This window comes from Nomascus leucogenys, chromosome 7b (assembly GCF_006542625.1).
Source record: "Nomascus leucogenys isolate Asia chromosome 7b, Asia_NLE_v1, whole genome shotgun sequence".
Lineage (NCBI taxonomy): Eukaryota > Metazoa > Chordata > Mammalia > Primates > Hylobatidae > Nomascus > Nomascus leucogenys.
The window spans coordinates 44,428,032-44,452,026 of record NC_044387.1 but is presented as its reverse complement, the minus strand read 5'-3'; the positions used below and the strand labels follow the sequence as shown (position 1 = coordinate 44,452,026).

At 42.8% G+C, this 23,995-nt stretch overlaps 1 protein-coding gene and 1 pseudogene across 5 annotated transcripts in view; both read right to left on the bottom strand.

Annotated features, from left to right (window-relative positions):
• LOC100607558 (cat eye syndrome critical region protein 2) overlaps positions 1-23,995 on the bottom strand; it is a 194,109-nt gene that overhangs the window by 124,876 nt on the left and 45,238 nt on the right. The window lies entirely within an intron of this gene.
• LOC100593064 lies at positions 16,878-17,948 on the bottom strand (annotated as a pseudogene).

The following is a 23,995-nucleotide window of genomic DNA, read 5'->3' as shown; positions in this document are numbered from 1 at the left end:
CACTAGGATTTTAAAAGGAAAGTTTTCACCTTCCACAGCCCATTCTCCGGCCTCAAGTCCAAGCTTCAGAAAGTGCTGCTCTCACATTACTTCATTCATTTGGGGATGACATGAAATACAAAATCCTTTTCCCCACCCCCAGCTCCTGCCTGAAGATTGCTGATTCAGGCCTGAAAGCCAGAGGCTCAAGAGCCCAAGGCTTAGCTCACTTAAGGAAACATTAATTACCCTGAAACAAAAATAGGAGTTCACATCTGGGGCTCAACACTTACCTTCTCCTCCGCCCCCTTCTCTAGAGTGTGAGCACCCGCTATTTATACAACCTCTTCCTGACCGAGGACTGATACTTGTCCCGCAGGACTTCCCTGTCTGGGGCAAACTTACTGGTGACAAACTCAGTCAGCACAGCACAGGCATTTCAGAAGTAGAGACAGAGGCAGCTCAACTTGAGAAAAAGGTTGTCAGAATTGGAAGTAGTACAAAAGCAGTTTCCCACAAAGTAGCTGGTTAATTCATAAGGGATACTCTGGCAGCTTAAGCATCTGATGAAAGACCATTAAGGAAGTTTACAAGTCAAAGGTGGGAACAAGCAACCCAAGTCTTTCTTCCGTCACTCCGGTTTCTTATTTTATGAACTAGAGACAGCTAATGTTGTTGCTATAATAGAAGTGCTGTGTTGCATTATTGTGCATAGAACTTTATTTAAATGTTGAATTAAGCTTGGGCTGTAGTTGGCATAATTTACACTAACAGCAAATGGTACATAAAGAAACTAAAGGCCGGGTGCAGTGGCTCACACCTGCAATCCCAGCACTTTGGGAAGCCGAGGCGGGCAGATCATGAGATCAGGACATCAAGACCATCCTGGCTAACACGGTGAAACCCCGTCTCTACTAAGAATATAAAAAATTAACCAAGCGTGGTGACACGCACCTGTAGTCCCAGCTACCCAGGAGGCTGAGGCAGGAGAATCTCTTGAACTCAGGAGGTGGAAGTTGCAGTGAGCTGAGATGGTGCCACTGCACTCCAGCCTGGGTGACAGAGTAAGACAGACAGAGGGAGGGAGGGAGGAAGGGAAAGAAAAGAAAGAAACTAAAGTTTCAAAAAATTTACCTTTGCTTTGCCCAGTACCCTTGGAGGATGACTGATAATTCATAGCTATGACCCCAAATCTAATTTATTACAGCGTGTTTCAGAACATCTGATGTATTAATTAATTTGGCCAGAGAGACACTGTATAAAGGACAGGACGACTATGAAAAAAAATCACTGTTTCACTGGATTAAGTTGGATGGTCCTGCTCCTATTGTTTTTTTTTTTTTTTTTTTTTTTAAGAATTAAAAGAGCTCTAGGGAGTCTATTCTAGACTCCCTAGAACATGTCTGTGGCCTGTCCAGAATTTTCACTGGACCAAACAAAAATAGAACTTGCTAATTCCCCAGACATCTTTCTTGTCAGGTTACACAGTTCAAAAGGCGCTCAGGGTTTCCTAAACTTAGAGATGAGAGAAGAGGCACTGCACCATGGATCTCACTTTTGTGAATTCTAATCAGCAATTCACAAAAGTGAGATCTTCCAATTATACAACCCGGTTTCCAAATTCTACCTTGCTTCCCGATCTTTCTGCCAAGGTCTGACTCTTAGAAATACAAGCAAATTCCTGTTCATGGACCGTCAATCTGAAGACTGTCAACTAGTCAGTTTCATGGAATGCATAAGAAATTGCAAACTGGTAGCAGGCAGCAACGTTTGTTTTGGTCTGTAGTTTTGTCTTGTTTTTCACTGGTTGTCCAACATTAAAAAAAAAAGAAAGAAAAAACTTCGGAGGAGCTTACATAAAAATATGGATATCTCCCTTTGCTTGAAAAATCAAGTCTGACTGATTCACAGTTCTTCATGACTCAAGTGGCACTAACAGGGGGCTGCCTCTTAGACTGGACATGGATCCTCCAACTCATTAACTGCACATGAGGCCCCATCCCCTCCATTAAGTTACCCGTCTGGCCCTGCAGGCTTCTGAGTTTCGACATGAGCCCTACAACATCAATGAGTAGCAGGTTAGCTCGTACTTGAACAATACCCCATGTGTGTTCCTTCCTTTCTTTCCATCAGTGCCAGATAATGCTGGCTGCTCTCAAGTCCCCCTTGACTTGACACTATCCTTTCACTGTAACACCCAGGATTCAACAAAATACTCTCTGACTAGGTAAAAAGATGAGACTCACTGCCTTTATTCTGAACAGCAGTAGGTAAAGGTATCCCACACCCAAAATGACCACAAAAGAAAGTGCTCAAGAAAATACACACAAACAGAACATAAAACAAGACAGGAGTAACAGCTTAGCTACGGGGAGTGGCGGGGGATGGTGCAGGCATAAAAAGAGGGGGGGGGTTCTAATCCATGGTGGGGGTGAATTTATTTCTAGACTGCTGGGAAAGTGATTAAGACAACAGCCTAAAGGGTTAGTGTCCAAAAAGAAAAGTTAGACTACTAACTTAAGTTGCCCCTGAAGAATGCCTACTGTACTGCCACCATGTAAAGCGCTGAATCCTAAAGCAAGATTCTTGCACTGCCTGCATCAGAGTCTCCAGAATCCGGCCTCAGAAGCTGCATTTCAAATTAAGCAATCCAAGGTTCTCAAACACACTCAAGTTTGGAAAACAACTAAATTCCACTACAGTTGCCTAGAAGGATGGGTCTGGACTCAGAGCATGACCTCTCCTGGATCCTTCCCCGCCTTCGTTCAAGCTGACTTAACGTGAGTGGCCTTTCCTCTGTGTTCCCACTCACCTTGACAGAACAACAGTCACACCATGCTTTAACTGTTCATTCTCCCAAGGGAAGCAAAAGGCCTCTTCATTTTTTTTTACCCTCATGGACAGAAAAAGTGGCCTGACATAGAGTAAGTACTGCTTATTTAACAAAATAAGTTAGTTCACTCTGTGCCTTACTTTAAAGCACTGGGGGAAAAGGTCTGACTAAATGATCTCTAGTGACCTTAGTTATATTCTAGCATCTGTTTTATGCCCAGAAAACTATTTCTCAACCTATTTTTCATTACCACCCTTTTAAGGAATCTTTTTAGATTCGCTCCCCATTGTCCCCAAACCATGAAATTTTAGTATTACAGAAACAGGTTGTGTATTGCAAAAACCATCATAATAGCTGAGCTTTTTTCATCACCTCCCCCTAAAAGAACCAATTTTCAGCAATAGCTCCTCCTTGATAATGCATTCAATTGTATTTGGATATTCACAGTAACACTGTGATGACAGGAGGCTGGGTACAGTGACTCATGCCTGTAATTCCAGTACTTTGGGAAGGCGAGGTGGGTGGATCGCTTGAGTTCCAGAGTTCAAGACCAGCCCTAGGGAACACAGAAAAACCCTGTCTCTACAAAGAACACAAAAATTAGCCGGGCATGGCAGTGCGCACCTGTAGTCCCACCTACTTGGGAGGCTGAGGTGGGAGGACTGCTTGAGCCCAGGAGGTCAAGGCTGCAGTGAGCAGTGATCGAGGCACTGCACTCCAGCCTGGGCAACAGAGCCAGAGTCTGTTTAAAGAACAACAATAAGGAAGACAAAAACAACGTGATGACAGGGGAGAATGTAACTCTAAAATGTTAATTTTAACTTCTTTGACCAAATCAACACACAGTTTGAGTTGACATGTGTTACTGACAACCTTTAAAATACCTTTATCAGTTCTACCCATAAACTTTCCCAAACTGGGTATTATATTAACAGCATTCCTTTAAAATCTACACAATTATTGAGACAGACCACATATGAAAAGTGTTTCTAAAGATCTTTTAAATACAGCAATATGAGGCCTTCACACACATACTGACTTTAACCAGAAAGTGATATTGTTCATATGAGTTCAAAGAATTAACTCTCCAGTTTGCCAGTGATATAAGTGATAAACGATTCCACCCAAAAATCAGTGCAGTATTTAGGCAACCAGAAATGTAACACACGAGGTGGGGATGTAGCTCAGTGATAAGAATGCATGCTTAGAAATGTACCAGGAAAAACACCATACAGAATGTGTTGTAATTATGGGTAACAAGAAAGCATCTGACTGTCATCAATACTGACACGAACAAGTCTCTGTTAAAGCCACACTCAGACAGATAGAGCTGGGTGTGCTGCCTCACACCTGTAATCAGAGCGTGAGGTGGGAGGATCACAGTGAGACCCTGCCTATACAAAAATAAAAATTAGCCGGGCATTGTGGCGCCTGCAGTCCTAGGTACTCAGGAGGCTGAGGTGGGAGGGTTGCTTGAGCTCAGGAGTTTGAGGCTGCAGTGAGCTTTGATCATGTCATGACATTCTAGCCTGTGCAACAGAGCAAAACCCTGTCTCTTAAAAAAATAAAAATAGGCCGGGTGCGGTGGCTCACGCCTGTAATCCCAGCACTTTGGGAGGCAGAGGCGGGCGGATCACGAGGTCAGGAGATCGAGACCATCCTGGCTAACACAGTGAAACCCCGTCTCTACTAAAAATACAAATAAATAAATAAATAAAAATAAAAAATAAAAAACAAGTGTTGGCGAGGATGTGGAAACACTGGAGTCCTCATACACTGCTGGTGAGAATGTAAAGTAAAGCAGTGACTTTGGAAAAGTCTGACAATTCCTCAAAAGGTTAAACACAGTAATCATATGACCCAGAAATTCAACTAGCTGTATACCCAAGAGAAATAAAAACCTAGGAGCACACAAAGAACATTTACAGGAATATTCATAGCAGTATTATGGATAATAGCCAAAAAGTGGAAACAACCCGAATGTCCAACAACTGGTGAACAGATGAACCAAATGTGGTATTAGCCATACAATGAAATGGTATCTTGCAATAAAGGAATGAAGTACTAATACCTGCTACAACATAAATAAACCATAAAAACATTCTGCTAAGTGAAAATGCCATGCACACAGGGCCACAGTGGGGCTGTATGATTCCACTTACAGGAAATGTCCAGAGTGGGCAAATCCATACAGGCACAAAACTCAGTGGCTTCCAGAGGATGGGGAAAAAAGTGAGTGGAGTGTGGCTGCTGAACGGTTTGGGGTGTCGAAAATGTTCAAAAATTGACTGTGGTCATGGCTGCGCACTCTATACTAAAACCACTGAACTGTATACTTCAAATGAGTTAATTGCACGGTTTGTGAATATCTCAATAAGCCGCGCCCCTCCCCCAAAAAAATCTGTGAAAAAATACAAGGGATACTAGAAAACGTGTTTGATGTTACAACAGGCATCAATAAGAATTACCACTTTAGTCTTTTTTTTTCCATTTTAAGTAATGCTCCAATGATACTATTCAAAATATAAGTTCAAAATATAAATATAGTTTTCTTTGCTCCTATTTTAATTTATTGAATTCAGGTGAAACAATAGTATATAAAAGCAAGGAACTGCTGGTAGTTATTCAAGATCTACATGCAAATAATTTTATGCCATAGCTCCAGATGGAATGGATCACTTTTAGAGATGATGAAGTTCAAACAAAATAATATGTTTTGAAGAGTGTTCTAGACCATAAATTTACTGAGAACAGGAAACATGTATGTACAATAACTTCTGTGTCAGGCACTATGATTCACGTTTTACACAGACACTATAATCCTCCCATCAACCTTGTGAGGTGAGTAGTATCGTCTTCATTTTAAATAGCTCAAAACCAAATATCCTCAAGACCAGAACAGTTCAATTAATTACTGTAAGTTTCAGTTTCTTGACCTGTAAAAGAAATAACAATCCTACATACATCAGAGTTGTAAGTGCTAAATGAAATAAGGTATATTAAGTGCCTGATTAAATGGACACTCAAATTTCAGGGTTTTCTTTTTTACCCCAGCTTTGGCAAAAACAGATACGGCATTCAGAAGCTAGCAAAATGTGTATGGATGAACAGGGTTATGATCAATACTTAAACATCAACACTGTCAGGTTCACCAAGATTCCCTTTAAGTTGTGAGCACTGGACCATGCAGCATGCACAAGGAACTATAGAGACAGGGCACTCACAGACGAGGCACTGTTGTGATCAAATAAAACTAACAGAGTTAATCTGGTTTAATGATGTGTATTAGCATAATTATGGTAAATAATTATATATATAAAAATAGTAGGCAATGATCTGACTATAACTACTATGACTTATGTAGCCAATGCAATTGTTTTCCAGGGTCATTTGAGAGCCAGGGAGTGAGCTGTTTTTAAAACCAGCAAGAGACACTGCAGCCATGACCCACAGGGATGATGCAACCTTGTTCTTTTCCCCAGTGAGTGTTTTCAAAGAAGCCTTGGCTGGATGCTGAGAAACAACTCCAGCTGTACAGAGTACAAGTCAGGCTTAGGATGGAACACGTCTTTCCTCAGCACTACAATCTGACAGGGCAGTCTAACTCAGAGAGAAAGCTGGCAGAAGGAGAAGGAAAATCAATCACACCCTGAGAGGCAGGAGCACTGGGGTGTGTGGTGGGAGTGGAGGTGGGAGAGGGTTAGAGATAATTGAGTGTGATGAACTACAAGGGCTGATGGAGAATAAATTGGCTGATAGAGCATCTTGAAGAATTAGGGGGTAGAATAAGTGTGCCAGATGGAAGGATGGCCAAAGGACATGTGGGAAGAGAGGGAGGGTGCAGAAAGGTAGGGCTGCTTCTATAGATACACATTTGCAACGTTCATCAGGAACCCGAGCACACCATTTTGCTAAACAAATGGGGGTATAGGTTACGTGCATTTTTCATATAGAACCATACTGAAGTTTGACAACTCTAAGAGGCCTGACCTATGAAAGAAGTAATGCAGATAAAATGATAACAGCAGCATTTCAGAAGCCAGACATCACTGAATACAGGATGATGTGAATCAAGTTCCAATGTACCAATTATAAATCTAATAAAAAGGAAAACTATCATCAGCCCTGTGGTAAATAAAGAATGTCCCATATAGGAAATGAATATTCTCATACACTGTTGGTGGGGGTATAAACTGGTTTAACCTCTATGCATAGCAATTTGGCAATATTCTCCTCTTTGTCGTAACTAAACTATTTTTTCTCCTAAGGAGAAAGTCCTTCTCTAGAGACTGCACTAATGGTGGCTTAAGTCCTCCACTGGCCGTATAGGACTTCTTACTGCCACTCTGACCATGAATGAAAACATCTTTTGAGGCTCATACAATCAAGCTCCAGTTCTCTGCTTCTCCCTGTTATTCACTAACCTACCCATTTCCTTATAATAAGCTGTAATCTCCTTCTGTCCCTCCCACCATCAACCTAAATGGTTGTGAAATCCTTACTTAGAACTCATCCAACGCTGTGTGGTTCCTTTTTATCTTCCGTAAGTCAACCCCCATTGATATAACTTACTCTGTATAAGCTAATCCAGAGATGCTGTCCCTGCAAGATCTCTTTTTTTTTTTTCTTTTTTTTTTGGTAGAGATGGTGTTGTGCCCCACTGGCCAGGCTGGTCTTGAACTCCTGGGCTCAAGCAATCCAACTACCTCGGCTTCCCAAAGTGCTGGGATTACAGGTGTGAGCCACCATGCCCGGTCTCCCTGTGAGATCTTCATATGCCCTGCTCTCAAATCCTCACCTCCTGTCTTTTATCTTACTGTCACATGTCATTCATATCCAAAATACCTATTCTGACTACACTGGAATCTCTAGTCCTTGTAATACTATGTTTTCTTCAAATCTATTAGTTCCCTCCATCTATTAATTCTACCATATATTTACTGAGGACCTTCTTTGTACCAACCACTGTGCATTTCTCTCCATGCACTAGGGATGGTCACCCAAGACCATCCCCCCGACCCCGCCACCATGATCAGTCACTTCAGGCATTCTCCCCATGATTCCAGACTCTTCTCTACTGCACCAATCCTTCTTTTACGCCTCCGTGCAAAATCCCAACCCTGATGAACAATGATTGCATTTTTATGTTCTCCTAGGCAGTTATCTGAGCACTGGAAAAATGAAAAACAATAGACTCACACATGTACACTGGTACCACTATAAGCTATCTCCATCATCAACGAAGCTCCACAACCCCTCTCCTGTTCTCCTAGAGGCCACTACAAATATTTGTCTCTCTTGAGCACATTACCCCACCACGCCTATTCCCTGAGCATTCCCAGATGACTCGAGCACATTACCCCACCACGCCTATTCCCTGAGCATTCCCAGATGACTCTGCTGCCTTTATACACACACACACACACAAATAAAAACATTATTTTTCTCATCTGGGTGCAGTGGCTCACGCCTGTAATCCCAGCACTTTCAGAGGCTGAGTCAAGAGGATCATTCGAGCCCAGGAGTTCGAGACCAGCCTAGGCAACATAGGGAGACCATGTCTCTATTTAATTTAAATTTAAAAAAGAAAGAAAAAGAAACAGTATTTTTCACTAGGAACAAACTCAATATTTTGAAACCTTTTATTGTGAAATAAGGCGGGAAATAATCATGCTTTTATCTTACCTTATTTGAACTGTATTCAGGATAATCAAATGTTTGATGATAAGTTTCTCTTTATAAAGATATTCCAGTTATCTTTGAAGAATGAATGACCAAAAATTAAATTATCGCCATTGTGTAAGTACTGTGCACTCTGAAGGTACTAACGCTAAAAAGAAAAAAATTGCCACTGTGCAAGCCCTAGAAAATAATGGATCTAGGATCTAGGCAATAACCATCAATGTCTGTTCACATCTCAGAGACAGCAGACATTATGTGACTACTTCCATCACCATCCATTAAGAATTTGTGTTCCCCCACTTTTGCAATCTAACCATCTGACAAAGGGCTAATATCCAGAATCTACAAACAACTTAAACAAATTTACAAGAAAAAAACAACTCCATCAAAAAGTGGGCAAGGGATATGAACAGACACTTCTCAAAAGAAGACATTTATGCAGCCAACAGACACATGAAAAAATGCTCATCATCACTGGTCATCAGAGAAATGCAGATCGAAACCACAATGAGATACCATCTCACACCAGTTAGAATGACGATCATTAAAAAGTCAGGAAACAACATATGCTGGAGAGGATGTGGAGAAATAGGAAGGCTTTTACACCCTTGGTGGGAGTGTAAATTAGTTTGGCCATTTTGGAAGACAGTGTGGCGATTCCTCAAGGATCTACAACTAGAAATACTGAGAGATGAAGCCAGCTGGGTCAGGTGGGGACTTGGAAAACTTTTCTGTCTAGCTAGAGGATTGTAAATGCACCAATCAGCATTCTGTAAAAATGGACCAATCAGCACTCTGTAAAATGGACTAATCAGTATGACATGGGAGGGGCCAAATAAGGGAATAAAAGCTGGCCACCCAAGCTAGCAGTTGCAACCCGCCCTGGTCCCCTTCCATGCTGTGGAAGCTTTGTTCTTTTGCTCTTCATAATAAATCTTGCTGCTGCTCACTCTTTGGGTCCGCACCACCTTTAAGAGCTGTAACACTCACTGCAAGGGTCTGCGGCTTCACTCCTAAGTCAGCGAGACCACAAACCCACCAGAAGGAACAAACTCTGGACGCGCCACCTTTAAGAGCTGTAACACTCACCATGAGGTCTACGGCTTCATTCTTGAAGTCAGCGAGACCAAGAACCCACCAGAAGGAATCAATTCCGAACACAGTTACCATTTGACCCAGTGATCCCATTACTGGATATATACCCAAAGGATTATAAATCATGATACTATAAAGACACAGGTACACGTATATTTATTGTGGCACTATTCACAATAGCAAAGACTTGGAATCAACCCAAATGTCCATCAATGGTAGACTGGATAAAGAAAATGTGGCACATATACACCATGGAATAATATGCATCCATTAAAAAAAGGATGAGTTCATGTCCTTTGCAGGGACATGGATGAAGCTGGAAACCATCATTCTCATCAAACTATCACAAGGACAGAAAACCAAACACCGCATATTCTCAGTCTAAGGTTGGAATTGAACAATGAGAACACTTGGACACAGGAACACTTGGGGAACATCACACACCAGTGCCTGTCGTGGGGTAGGGGGCTGGCGGAGGGATAGCATTAGGAGAAATGCCTGCTGTAAATGACGATGGGTGCAGCAAACCAACATGGCACATGTATACCTATGTAACAAACCTGCACGTTGTGCACATGTACCCTAGAACTTAAAGTATAATTAAAAAAAAAAAAAAAGAATTTGTGTTCCCCCAACATAAATCTGAATTTGATCAAATTTAACCACCAATTTATAGGACACAGAGAGAACTGAAGAACATGTTAAATGATTCAACGGAGATAAAATAACCAACTTCCAAACTGGGAAAATCTACAGAAAAAGAGAAACCTGGTTTCTCCAAAACATAAACTGCAAGAAAAAGGGGAAAGGTATAGAATAAAAAAATATTTAGGCCGGGCATAGTGGCTCACGCCTGTAATCCCAACACTTTGGGAGGCTGAGGCGGGTGGGATCACCTGAGGTCAGGAGTTTGAGACCAGCCTGGCCAATATGGTAAAACCCCGTCTCTACTAAAAATACAAAAATTAGCTGGGCATGGTGGCGCATGCCTGCAGTCGCAACTACTTGGGAGGCTGAATCAGGAGAATCCCTTGAACTTGGGAGGCAGAGGTTGCAGTGAGTTGAAATCGTGCCACTGCACTCCAGCCTGGGAGACAGAGAGAGACTTGTCTCAGGGAAGAAAAAAAAAAAAAAGAATAGAACCATTTACAACATATGGACTTTATTTGAATGTGACTTTAAACAAATTGTAAAAAATAGGGAGGACCACTATGGAAATCTGAAATTTGACAACATTAAGGAATTCTTTTTCATCTTTTTATGTGTGATAATGTATTGTGGGTTTTTGTTTTTTTAAAGACCAGTGTCTTTTGGATGGACAAATGGATACATTCATGGATGAAATGATACGATGTCTGGGATTTGCTTCAAATAATCTGAGTGGGGGGAAACAGATAAAACAAGACTGGCCTTCAGCTGGTAACTGCTGAAGCTATATATATGATGAGTACCTGAGGGTTTATTTCCTAATCTCTTAGCTTGATATATGGTTAAAAAGGAAATTCCTCTGTATCTCAGCCACCAAAAGCAGAATTCTGGGAAGGAGCACGGACGCCATTCCCACACTCCCACTTTGAACTATTCACCAATTTCTGTAGATCTTATCTCCTTTCCTTTCTCTTTAACTTCACTTTTATGGCCCCTATTCTTTATTCCCACCGTCACCAGTCTAGTTCAGAGTCATCATCATCTCTCATTTAATTAAATGTTAACCTCCTATCTGGTTTATCTCTAGATTAGACCCTTGGTCTATCCGCCTGGACTAGAAACCAAGAGACAAAAGTTTCCACTGACTAGAATGCTGCTTCTCCTCTAAGACCCATCAACTCTGCCCAAGCTAATTCCTACACTTGCTTCTTCAACTTAACTCAAGCTCTGCTGTCCTGGGAAGCCGTTCTCAATCCCAAGTCTCATTTAGATGTATTTGCTCTGTGTGCCCAAGGTATCCTTTCGCATAGTCCTATTCCTATCAGAGCCCATATAGTATTTAGTTGTCTTTAACTTATTTGACTTCCTGTACTCAGCACCTAAAACCTGACATGTTATAGGTCCTCAATAAATATGTACTGAAAGTAAGAATTACAAAGCACAAGAAAACCGGGACCAAATGGGTCCAGAACAGAAGGCAGCTTGACGGTTCCAAGCTCAGTTGTTCTCACACCAAAAATCATTCCAGGGTGCTGCTACATACATATTCACCTGTGTTCACATACATGAGATTAAGATCATCTTCCTCAGATACTAGATGCAATTTATAACCTCTGAAGACCATACCACACTACACCTGGACTCCAAAAGGAGAAGCAACCACATGCATCTTTCCAAACAAATTTACTAAACAAAACAAACCAAAAGTAGTGAGAAGGAAACAAGCACAAGACACTTTCTTAGCATTTTTCAAAAGGCAAGTAAATGCATAGTTAACGTAAAAGCCAAGCTTCAAGAATAGACACTGCAAAGAAAGAAGCCTGAATTTTAGATATTAGATTAGATCATTCTGAAACACAAGGACTCCGTCTTGTCTTCGACCTCTCTGTTGTCTGGCAAAACAGCTAGTAAAAAGCAAGCAATAAATATTTCTTATATTAATGTCTAGGGCAAAAACACGGCTTTAGAAGGAACCATGGAGAAGACTGGTCACAATTCACAGGAGCCGCCCAGAGGGAGAGCCCGTGCCCCACACACGGCCTGTATCCTTGTCTACTGGTTCTTGCATGAGAGAGGGACACCAATCCTCCCTTTCAACAACCCACAGCTGCAGGTGCATTTCCACAGGGGGACGATGAGCACTCAGACATCGCCTTCCATTTCTGAGTGTACTTTGGCCACTGGGTGATCACGAACAGCCATGAGTGTGGGCCTCGAAGTGTGAGGAGAGATCCAACAATATGCCCTTTGAGGATGGCAGAGTATTTGAGCTCCAAATCATCGTGCTGGACAATGAATACCAGGCAATGCTAAATGGCCATCACTGTTACAGCTTTGCCCATCGACTCCCGCCAGGGTCTGTGAAGATGGTCCAAGTGTGGAGAGATGTCTCCCTGAACTTAAGGTGTGTCTGCAATTGAGGGAGATGACCACACTCCCCATTGTTGAGGAATCCCTTTTTCTACATGACCATGAGACTCCCAGAGCCTGCTAACAGAGTAATCCCTACTCACTCCAACCCTTAGACTTGGTCATTAAAACTTCACCAAACTTAAAAACAAAAAGTAACCATGGCCATGTGTGGTGGCTCACACCTGTAATCCCAGCACTTGGGGAGGCTGAGGCAGGAGGATTGCTTGAACCCAGGAGTTCAAGACTAGCCTGGTAGGTAACAATTATCTTCTCAAAGTTCACTTAATTCCTCAGCATATTCTGGTAATATAATATAAAAATATTTTAAGATGTGCTTACAATGACAGAATCTCAAGAGCTATAGGCTCTGAATAGAAGATGCAGAGTGACAGAAAACAAAAAGAATGGAAAATATTAAGGTGGAAAAGGCAAAGTATTATTTATGCATACTGAGGCTTTAAAACGATGCTAAATGGGATTCCGGTTCAGCGTGTGAGGAGTTTGGAAGTCCGACTAAACAAGTAAAAAGGTAAACACACTGAAGACGAAACAAGTCTTCTTAGATTCCTCAAAGAGATGAGGTCACAGGGCAAATCACAGTGCCCCAAACTGGAGGCAGCCGGGAATACCGGGTATCATAACTGACCAGAGAAGAAACCTACAAGGGAACCAGTGCCTCAGGGTGAACAAATCTGAGAGCTGAAAACTCCAGGGGAACCCACTCATGGTGTGCAGGGGGCAGTTCTTCTAAGATTTACCTCTGGAGTTCCACCAGGTTATCATGGCGAGTAGCAGAAAAATCCTCTCTTGCCAGAAGCAGGAGACCACTCTGCAAAGGAGCCATTCTGAAACAGGCCAGAGCACTTAATTCTTCTTCTTTCTTTTTTTTTTGGAGACGAAGTCTCGCTCAGTCGCCCAGGCTGGAGTGCAGTGGCGCGATCTTGGCTCACTGCAGCTTCCACCTCCTGGGTTCAAGTGATTCTGCTGCCTCAGCCTCCTGAGTAGCTGCGACTATAGGCGTGTGCCACCACACACGACTAATTTTTCGTATTTTTAGTAGAGACAGGGTTTTATCAGAGCCTAACTGACAAACGCAGGGGAAGGGAACACCCAACTCCAGTCCAGTCTAGCCATCTTGTCCCATGAAGGGTGGGGGGGATAACAAAGAAGCATGTGTGAAGTTCGCCATCCACAGGCAGCTGCTCACTGAAAGGCTGAGACCTAATCCTAAGACTAAAGAACGCTTCCTGCTTTCCCACTCCTCACCACCACATTGCTAAAGGCCTACTTCACCCAGTACATCCTGTCCAACTACCAAGAAAAACTGCAAGGCACACTAAAAGGCAAAAAGTAGTGTGAAGAGGCAGAACAAGCATCAAACCAGACTCATCGGAACCAGACTAAGAGAGGGCAGGGAAGTGGAACTATCAGGCAGGAAACTGAAACCAACTCTGATTAATGTGAAGGACTCTAATGGAGAAAGTAGGCAGCTTGCAGGAACACGTGGGCAGTGTGAGCAGGGAGATGGGAATTCTAAGAAAAAATGAAAATAAGTTCCAGAGAGCAAAGCATGGTGACAGAAATGAAGAATGCCACTGACGGGCTCATTAGGAGAGTGGACACCGCTGAAAAAAAATAATAATCTCTGAGCTTAAGGATGTAGCAATACAAACTGAAAACCAAAGGAAAAGAAAAAGACAAAAAAAACCAGAATACCCAAGAACTCTGGGACAAGTACAAAAGGTGTAATATAAACACATGAAAATGCCAAGAGGAGAAGAAAGGAAGAAATATTTGAAATGACTGAAAATTTATCCAAATTAACGTCAGACACCAAACCACAGATCTAAGGAAGTTCAGAGAACACCAAGCACAACGAATGCTCAAAAAACTACTCTAAGGCCAGGCATGGGATCCCAGCACTTTGGGAGGCTGAGGCAGGCGGATCACCTGAGGTCAGGAGTTCGAGATCAGCCTGGCCAACATAGTAAAACCCCGTCTCTACTACAAGTACAAAAAATTAGCTGGGCCTGGTGGTGCGCACCTGTAATCCCAGCTACTCGGGGGGCTGAGGCAGAAGAACTGCTTGAATCCAGGAGGTGGAGGTTGCAGTGAGCCGAGATCGCGCCACTGCACTCCAGCCTAGGCCACAGAGTAAGGCCCTGTCTCAAAACAAAAACAAAACAAAACAAAACTACTCTAAGCATGTCACATCCAAACTACAGAAAAATACATATAAAGAAAGAAAACATCCTGCAAGAAGCCAGAGGGGGAAAAAAAACACCTTCTCTATAGACGATAAGAATTACTGTATATCTGACTTCTCAGAAACCAGGCAAGCAAGACAAGAGGGGAGTGAAATAAAGTGATGAGAGAAAAAACCCACCAACCTAGAATTCTGTACCCTGACAAAGTATCCTTGTGTAGTGAAGGAGAATAAAGACTTTCTGCAACCACAATTGAGGAGATGTGTAGACCTGCCTTGTAAGAAATTTAAAAAAAAAATAAATTTTTTTTTTTTTTTTTTTTTTTTTTTTTTTTTTTAGTAGAGATGGGGTTTTATCAGAGCCTAACTGACCCAGGGGAAGGGAACACCCAGTGCAAGACGGAGTCTCGCTCTGTCGCCCAGGCTGGAGTGTAATGGTGGGATCTCGGCTCACTGCAACCTCTGCCTCCCGGGTTCAAGCAATTCTTCTGCCTCAGCCTCCTGAGTAGCTGGGATTACAGGCGCCCGCCACCAAGCCTGGCTGATTTTTTTTGTATTTTTAGTAGAGACGGGGTTTCACTATGCTGGCCAGGCTGGTCCGAATTGTGATCCACCACCTCGGCCTCCCAAAGTGCTGGGATTACAGGTGTGAGCCACCGTGCCCAGCCAAAAAAAAAATCTTGAGAGAATGGAAATGATACAGGTCAGAAACTCCGATCCACACGAAGAAAAAGCACTGGAGAATGAATGAGGCTAATATAAAAACTTAAAAAAAAAATTCTTAGCTAATGAGTGTGTTCAAAATAGGAATGGCAACAATGTATTCTATGATATACATTGATGTGTACTTATACGTGTCGGTGTCGCTAAGTAAAATGACAGACAGCAACGATACAGGGATGGGAGGAAAGAATTAGGACTATCGTTATTACAAGGTCCTCACAATACCTATCAATGTGGGTGAGGGACAGGGGTAATATAAGTTATGTAATCTCTGTACCTTCCTCTCCATTTTTGCTGCAAATCTAAAACTTTTTGAGAAATTAGAAGTTTATTTAAGATAATAAAGTGATAAATGCATACAGATAAACATTAAAGTGATAAAAGTGTAAATAAGATGAGCAGAAAATCCCTAAATCAAAATGCTGAGGTACAACTTTACTGTGTTTTATCATGCCATAACACCTCATTTTTTTTTCAAATACAAAGTTATATTTATTTTCAATAATGAAAACAACACAACAAAGTGGAGTCAATCCACTAATTTTTATAATCTAACACAATGGTTGGGACAAACTATGCTCAATAAATAACACAATAACCAAGTAAGCTTATTCTTGAGACTCCTTAGGGTTGCATGCGTGTTCTAAACAAAATTGAGTGAGTGGCGGGTAAAGAAAGACATCCTACAGACTTGACTGAGAAGGGTTCCAAGAAAAGAACAGCCAAGGAACAAGGTCCCCAAATAAATACTAAGTTAGCAAAACGAATATGGCATTTTCAAAGCAGTCTAGAACTCAGAGCTCATTGAGAGAAACGACAAGGGTCTGGGGATAATCCATGTTTAAGGCCTCATAATTAAATCTTCCCATATTTCTAAATTAATTATTTGGAATCCATCACAATCTAAAGGAGCTTCTGCCAAAGGATAGGAGATTACTTATGCTGCCTGAAATGCCCTATGCCTCCTAAATTTCCTTTGACTTCGTCACTAATATAGCAAGGGTTCCATTCCAACAAAGGATTACTACTATGTAGACCAACTCCTCTCTGGTTTAAATCTTCCTTTCATAAATATTGATACTTGTTCAAGGACAGCTGTAAATACATCCAATTTGTTTTCTTTTTATCCTCCCCTCTACAATTCTGCTTGGCTACAAAATCTGGGACTCACAGAGTAACAGCAGCAATGGTCAGAAGATTAGAGAGTTCTTGCATTGGAACTGGCACTTAAGTTAAATGGTCACAATTTTTTTGAACCACCTCATCTGCCATGACTTTTTTTTCTCATCATCTTGCCAATTATTTCTTTCGAAACTCAATCCTCTGAGCTACATTCTAAACACCAAATTTTTTGACCAATGCCTCTCTGTTATCCCCATCATCTTTTTACAAACCTATGTCATCTTGTTGGGACCAAACGGGTTATCCATCAGCTCTCTGACCGCACGCTACGAAGGAGGAAGCAGCCTCCAGCTCGCCACTATTTTTTAGGAAGGCCTGTGTAACTGTTGATAGATCCAAGTTAAATTTCTCTATTAACTGCGGAATGATCATAATGGCGGCTCCCACTTCCACTGGAGAAACTGTTTCTTCTTCTTCTTCCTGATCAGACTGTATTTCTGAGTCTTCCTCAGGCATGGGGGATCCTCATCACACATTGTTAAATGTATTTCAAAATCAGGGTTCTCATCCACCACAACCTCCTCCAATCCCCGGATGGCTTCTGCAAGCATCTTTTCCAGCGCTTCTTCACTCTCCTGGATTTCTACCTTCACATGCTCTTCTTCAGGCCGATGTGGAGTTCTCTCACTTCCCTTATCCGCGGCCCGGTGGCCTGCTCCAGTCTTCCGCGGGAGCTTTGGGAGGAGGGGCGCTCCGGGCGTCCCCTGGCAAGTGCTCGTGCTCCTGGCCCCGCGGGGGCTTCAGGGACCGCCACCAGGGCTGCGTGGGCGAGTTGTCCACAAGCCGCTGCTGGTGATGGAGCTGGCCGAGCAGCCATTTTCCTTCCCGTCAGTCAGGACGGCCACGTCATCCGCGTCTGGGAAGGCCCTTCCGTGGTGCCCTTGGCCAGGGCCCTGGGCTTTGTTTCCGAGCAGTGTCCCCTGAGGCGAGGCGGGGCCCAGCCGATAGCCTCCAGCTCCAGCCTCTCGCTGGCTCCACCAGTCCAGGATGTACCTGTGGAGATGAAGTGGCCCAAGGCTTCGGCCCGCGCCTCCCAGGACCCGACAGTGCGGTCACCCTGCAGGATGAGCTCGGCCGGGCTGGGCCCCACATGGAAGGACACAGAGCTGCTGTCCTCCCTCTCTCCAACAGAGTCGAGGAATGGATGGGTCCACTGGGGTCTTTGCCCAAATCCATCGCCTCTGCCATGTCTGACGCCAGGCACTAGAGGAGCTGCCCCTCACGAGTGTGTGGCACACAGCGAGACTGACCTAACCTCATTTTTATATAGCTCATCTGGAGACCAGAAAAACAAAACAATACTTAAACAAAGTTTGTTACACGGCTGCACAGCTCACAACTAATTATAACAGAAACAGAAAACTATTAGGAAAGTGTATGTGAACAAATGCAAGTAAAAGGGAGTTGGTTTCTGACATGAGGTGCAACAGAAACCTCCCTCTCCCAGTACCTAACTATGGGGCTACTACAGTTCCAGGCAAAGACAGACACAGCTCAGCAGAACGAAAATGAACCACTAGGCTACAGTGCAGTGCAGCAACACATAGGCTTGAGGATGCACAACTACTGGGACTAGATAAAAGTATATCCCATACATTAGCCTGGGAAGGACAAGTAAAATGGCATATGTTATGATTCCACTTATTTTCCAGGACAGACGAATTTATCTGTAGTGAGAGAAATCACATCAGCCATTGCCTGGGGCAGGGTATGTGTGGTGGGGCAGATTTGACTGCACAAGGCATGAGAGAACTTTCTTGGGGAATGAAAATGATTTATATTTTTTGGGGGGTGGTGGTTATATACTTGTATACAGCTGTCAAAACTCAACTGTATACTTACAATCTGTGTAATTAATTGTATACAAATGATACCTCAAAGATGATTGGTTTTTATGTTTTTTTTTTAAGGCTAAGAAGTATAATACGTTCTATCAAGATTCTTCTCAAAAGCAGAAAATTTAAAATTGAGGGCCGGGCACAGTGACTCACACCTGTAATATCAGCACTTTGGGAGGCCGAGGCTGGTGGATCACTTGAGGTCAGGAGTTCAGGACCAGCCTGACCAACATGGTGAAATCCTGTCTCTACTAAAAATACAAAAAATTAGCCAGGCATGGTGGCACGTGTCTATAGTCCCAGCTACTAGGGAGGCTGAGGCATGAGAATCCCTTGAACCTGGGGGGCAGAGGTTGCAGTGAGCCAAGATGACGCCACTGCACTCCAGCCTGGGTGAAAAACAAGGGTCTGTCTCAAAAAAATACTAAAATAAAATAAGAGGTCAGGCTGGGTGTTGTGGAATGCTGCCTATAGTCCCAGCTGCTCATGTGAATGGCTTGAGGCCACGAGTTGGAGGGCAGCCTGGGGCAACATAGCAAGATCCCGTATCAATTAAAAAAAATTTTTTTCAGGCCACAAGTAGTAAACTGTAGTAAACTCCATTATATGGAAATCTCAGCTATTCAGAATATCTGCTTCCAAGTAAATTCCAGAGAGCCACAATTTTACTTTTCATCCTAAGCAGAAATCGTAACACCTTTAACCTATTTTTTCCTCCCTTTTTACAAGACTTGTCAAAACCTGACAGTGATTAATATTAGTTTCACTAAGTACAGCTTTTTAAGTTGTTATAAAGATAGTGCCAGTCAATGGTTGTTGGTAGGCCTACATTTAAATTTATCTAAATGCCATTTCTATTCAAATGCCTGCAACAGAAACTTGTGAAACGCATGGAGTAAAGCCAATCAAAAAATAAGTTTCTTCAAGAATTAACAAGGTAAAACATCTACCACTATATGTGATAAACTTTATCAAAGTCCCTTTGTCGTTAAAAAAAAAAAAAAAAAAAAAATGAGGCCGGGCGCGGTGGCTCACACTTGTAATCCCAGCACTTTGGGAGGCCGAGGCAGGCGGATCATGAGGTCAGGAGATAGAGACCACGGTGAAACCCCGTCTCTACTAAAAATACCAAAAAATTTAGCCGGGCGTGGTGGCGGGTGCCTGTAGTCCCAGCTACTCGGGAGGCTGAGGCAGGAGAATGGCGTGAACCCGGAGGCGGAGCTTGCAGTGAGCTGAGATCGCGCCACTGCACTGCATGCAGCCTGGGTGACAGAGCGAGACTCCGTCTCAAAAAAAAAAAAAAAAAATGAATCTGACAACAATGTCGATGTGATACACGTATCAAGAGACTTTAAAAAGATTCATACTGTGACACTTTTAGGAGTTACTATATGGAAATAATCATAAATGTGCACATTTGGTATCCAATGGTGCTTTATTTAAAAAGAAAAAAAGTAAAGCTACTGACACAATCTAAGGTTCCAAATTGGAAGAATCATGATCCATCTATAATAGTATGATCAATGCCAGGTGTGGTGGGTCGCGCCTGTAATCCCAGCACTTTGGGAGCCTGAGGCAGGCAGATCACTTGAGGCCAGCGGTTCCAGACCAGTTCAGCCAACATCGTGAAACCGTGTCTCTACTAAAAATACAAAAATTAGCTGGGCATGATAGCACGTGCCTGTAATCCCAGCTACTAGGGAGGCGGAGGCACGGGAATTGCTTGAATCCAAGATGGTGCCACTGTACTCCAGTCTGGGCGACCAGAGCAAGACTCTGTCTCAAAATAACAATGTAATAATATAGTATGATCAAGATTTGAACTCCCATAGCCTAGATTGTGGGACCAAAATCCTAACCAACATACCCTATTTGGTTTTACCCATTTTATCATTCAGAGCATTAATGAGGAGGATGCAATTTGTCAATATCTGAGGGCAAAGGAAACAAATACAAAAAAAGGTCAGTGACAAAGGTATAGAAAAAAAATTAAACGTATATATATTCCATCTTCTTGACTCACAAAGCAAAGAGAAATTCTAAATTCCATATTAGTAATCATTTTTAAGGAAGTGATAAATATAAATCACTGCTCCTTTCTTCATGTCTCTAGCTTACCTTTGAACTCTATATATGCCAACATATTTTGTAAGAGATCGGTCACTATTTAGAGAGCCATATTCAAAGGTTCCCTTTAAGTTATCTCACTAAGAAAGGCACCCAACTCCCTTCACATTGACTGCAGGCTTCATGTTGTCACCATTTTAATCTAACACAAAAATGGGAAGGGCCTGGAAACACGAATGGCAATCCTAAAAACAGTTTCTTCCCAAAAATCATGAGTGTACTGGGAAACCTGGACCTCTGGATTTGGTGGGGAGCCCTCGAATCTCCAATGAACAAAAAATTAAATCTAAGAGAAAGGTGTGTTGCAATGGATGCTACACAATGGACCAACGGATGGACGGATTGATGGGCTAATGAACAAACAACAGAGAGATAAAAGTTTCAAATTATTTGTAGATGAAAGTAAGGAATAGATAAACCGAAATTGCTGAAACCAACATTTTAAAGTTCCAATTTCTGACCCACTTAAAAACACAAACCTTCCATTTCACGAAGAAAGCCTAAGGCAAAAGTAAGTATAAGTGCTGATCCACCCAGGTGCAGGTTTTCCTGACTGTTGGAGGCTTTCCTATACTACTTTAAGACATCTCCCCATTTTATCCTATGCATGGTGTAAATACCAACTGTAAAAGGCACAGTAATTTAAATGAACTATTAAAAAACAGTAGGCCAGACATCGTGGCTCACGCCTGTAATCCCAGCACTTTGGGAAGCCAAGGAAGGAAGATCGCTTGAGTCCAGGAGTTTGAGACCAGTCTGGGCAATATGGCGAAACTTCATCTCTACAAAAAATACAAAAATCAGCCAGGCACGGTGGCGCACCCGTCTGTGATCCCAGCTACTTGGGAGGCTAAGGTGGAAGGATGGCTTGAGCCTGGGAGGTAGAGGTTGCAGTGAGCTGAGATTGTGCCACTGCATTCCAGCCTGGGCGACAGAGACCCTGTCTCAAGAAGAAGAAAGGAAGAACAAAGAAGGAGAAGAAGAGAAACTTCATTTCAGCTGAAAAAATAAAGTCAGTAACTGAGACTATAAGCCATATGTCTGTTAACAGGTAAGGTTCATATGCATTCATGTAATGACTTTATAGTGCCCACCGCTAGGCACTGAAAGTACCAACACGAATGGCTTCTAAGTGAATTAACCATTCATATTACACATACTCCTATGCCCCAAGTAAGAGACAATTTAGTAAAAATGTATATCATATATATTTTTACACTGTCCAAAATTGATTCTCACTTTATAAACCACACCTCAGAAATTAATCACTGGAGACAAACAGATGCCTTCAACATGTAAGCATGCCCCCAAACAGGTACACCACTAAGAAAGGCTCAAGATAAATCACACACAGGCTCTGGGGGGTACTAGCTATAATGCACTCCCACTGCCCCCAATGCCTCACCCCAACCAGTTTTCTCCCGTCCTAGAGAGCATGTGAAAATGTGAGTGAGCACAGGTGGGAATTGAACAATGAGAACACTTGGACACAGGAAGAGGAACATCACACACCGGGGCCTGTCGTGGGGTGGGTGGAGGGGGGAGGGATACCATTAGGAGATATACCTAATGTAAATGACAAGTTAATGGGTGCAGCACACCAACATGGCACATATATAGATATGTAACAAACCTGCACGCTGTGCACATGTACCCTAGAACTTAAAGTATAATAATAAAAAAAAAATCAGGCAAAACAAAAAGAAAACTGATATAATAAATGAGTTTCATTCTAAAAAAGAAAGAAAAAAAGAAACTGTGAGTGAGAAAATTACAAAAATAACTTTGCATCTACTCTAACTTTTTAGGTGTATAATTTGCCAACTTAGGGAATTCACAATCAGTAATAAAGTACCTGCAATACACTTCAAAACTCTGTCAACACTGAGTATCTCTGTCTCCTAGGGATCTAGAGTGATTAATAATCCTCCTTCCGCCGGGCGCAGTGGCTCATGCCTGTAATCCCAGCACTTTGGGAGGCCAAGGCGGGAGGATCATGAGGGCAGGAGATCGAGACCATCCTGGCTAACATAGTGAAAACCCGTCTCTACTAAAAATACAAAAAATTAGCCAGGCGTGGTGGCAGGCACCTGTAGTCCCAGCTACTCAAGAGGCTGAGGCAGGAGAATGGTGTGAACCAGGGAGGCGGAGCTTGCAGTGAGCAGAGATCGCGCCACTGCACTCCAGCCTGGGCAACAGAGCAAGACTCCGTCTCAAAAAATAATAATAATAGGCCGGGCGTGGTGGCTCACACTTGTAATCCCAGCACTTTGGGAGGCCGAGGCAGGCGGATCACAAGGTCAAGAGATCGAGACCATCCTGGCTAACACGGTGAAACCCCGTCTCTACTAAAAATACAAAAAAATTAGCCGGGCGTGGTGGCAGGCGCTTGTAGTCCAGCTACTCGGGAGGCTGAGGCAGGAGAATGGCATGAACCTGGGAGGTGGAGTTTGCAGTGAGCTGAGATCGCGCCAGTGTACTCCAGCCTGGGCGACAGAGCGGGACTCCATCTCAAAAAAAAAAATAATAATAATAATAATAATAATAATCCTCCTTCCAAATGCACATGAAATTTGGACTATCTTTAGACCACACATCTAGCTTACAGAATAGTTTGGCGAGCAGGCCCAAAATATCATACTGAATACCAAATGAAAGACTACAGGTAGAGTCCTGCAGTGAAGGACTCTACCTCTTGTCCCTGCTGCTAAGATCCCCAGGTCTGAACAATGCTAATGGAGTCTGTAAGCCAGGCAGCTGCAGGAATAGTGAGCTTAAGGAAGTGAGGTAATCACGGCCAAGACACAGCAATACATTAAGAACGTGCCTCAAAACAATTAAAAGCAACCAAAACAGACTGCAGATCTTATAGGGTATTTGCTTGGAAACAAAGAAATCCTGCAAAGGAGCATGTCGTGCCCTCTGCTGCTGTCAGTGCCCTGTTTCCCTTCACACTCTCCAAGGTTAGAACCATCAACCTGCTCTCTTTGTTCTCCCCTGTGTTTTCCCCACAAGAATACTTTTCTGATACTACTCCCCTTATGGGAGGCTCATACCCCATCAGATAACCCTCATCCACCACCAGCCTCACCACTGACTCCAGGAAGACCAAAGGCTCTGCAAAAGGAGTATTCCCAACAAGGCCAAAGAGAGGTGTGTGCACCCCAAGAGAGGCTGGAGAGGGCCAGGCACTCTCAACCTCAGACCAGTTTTAAAGAGGATGTCAGGCATCTCCTGAGGAAAACTTAACAATGTCTAATCAGAAGTCCG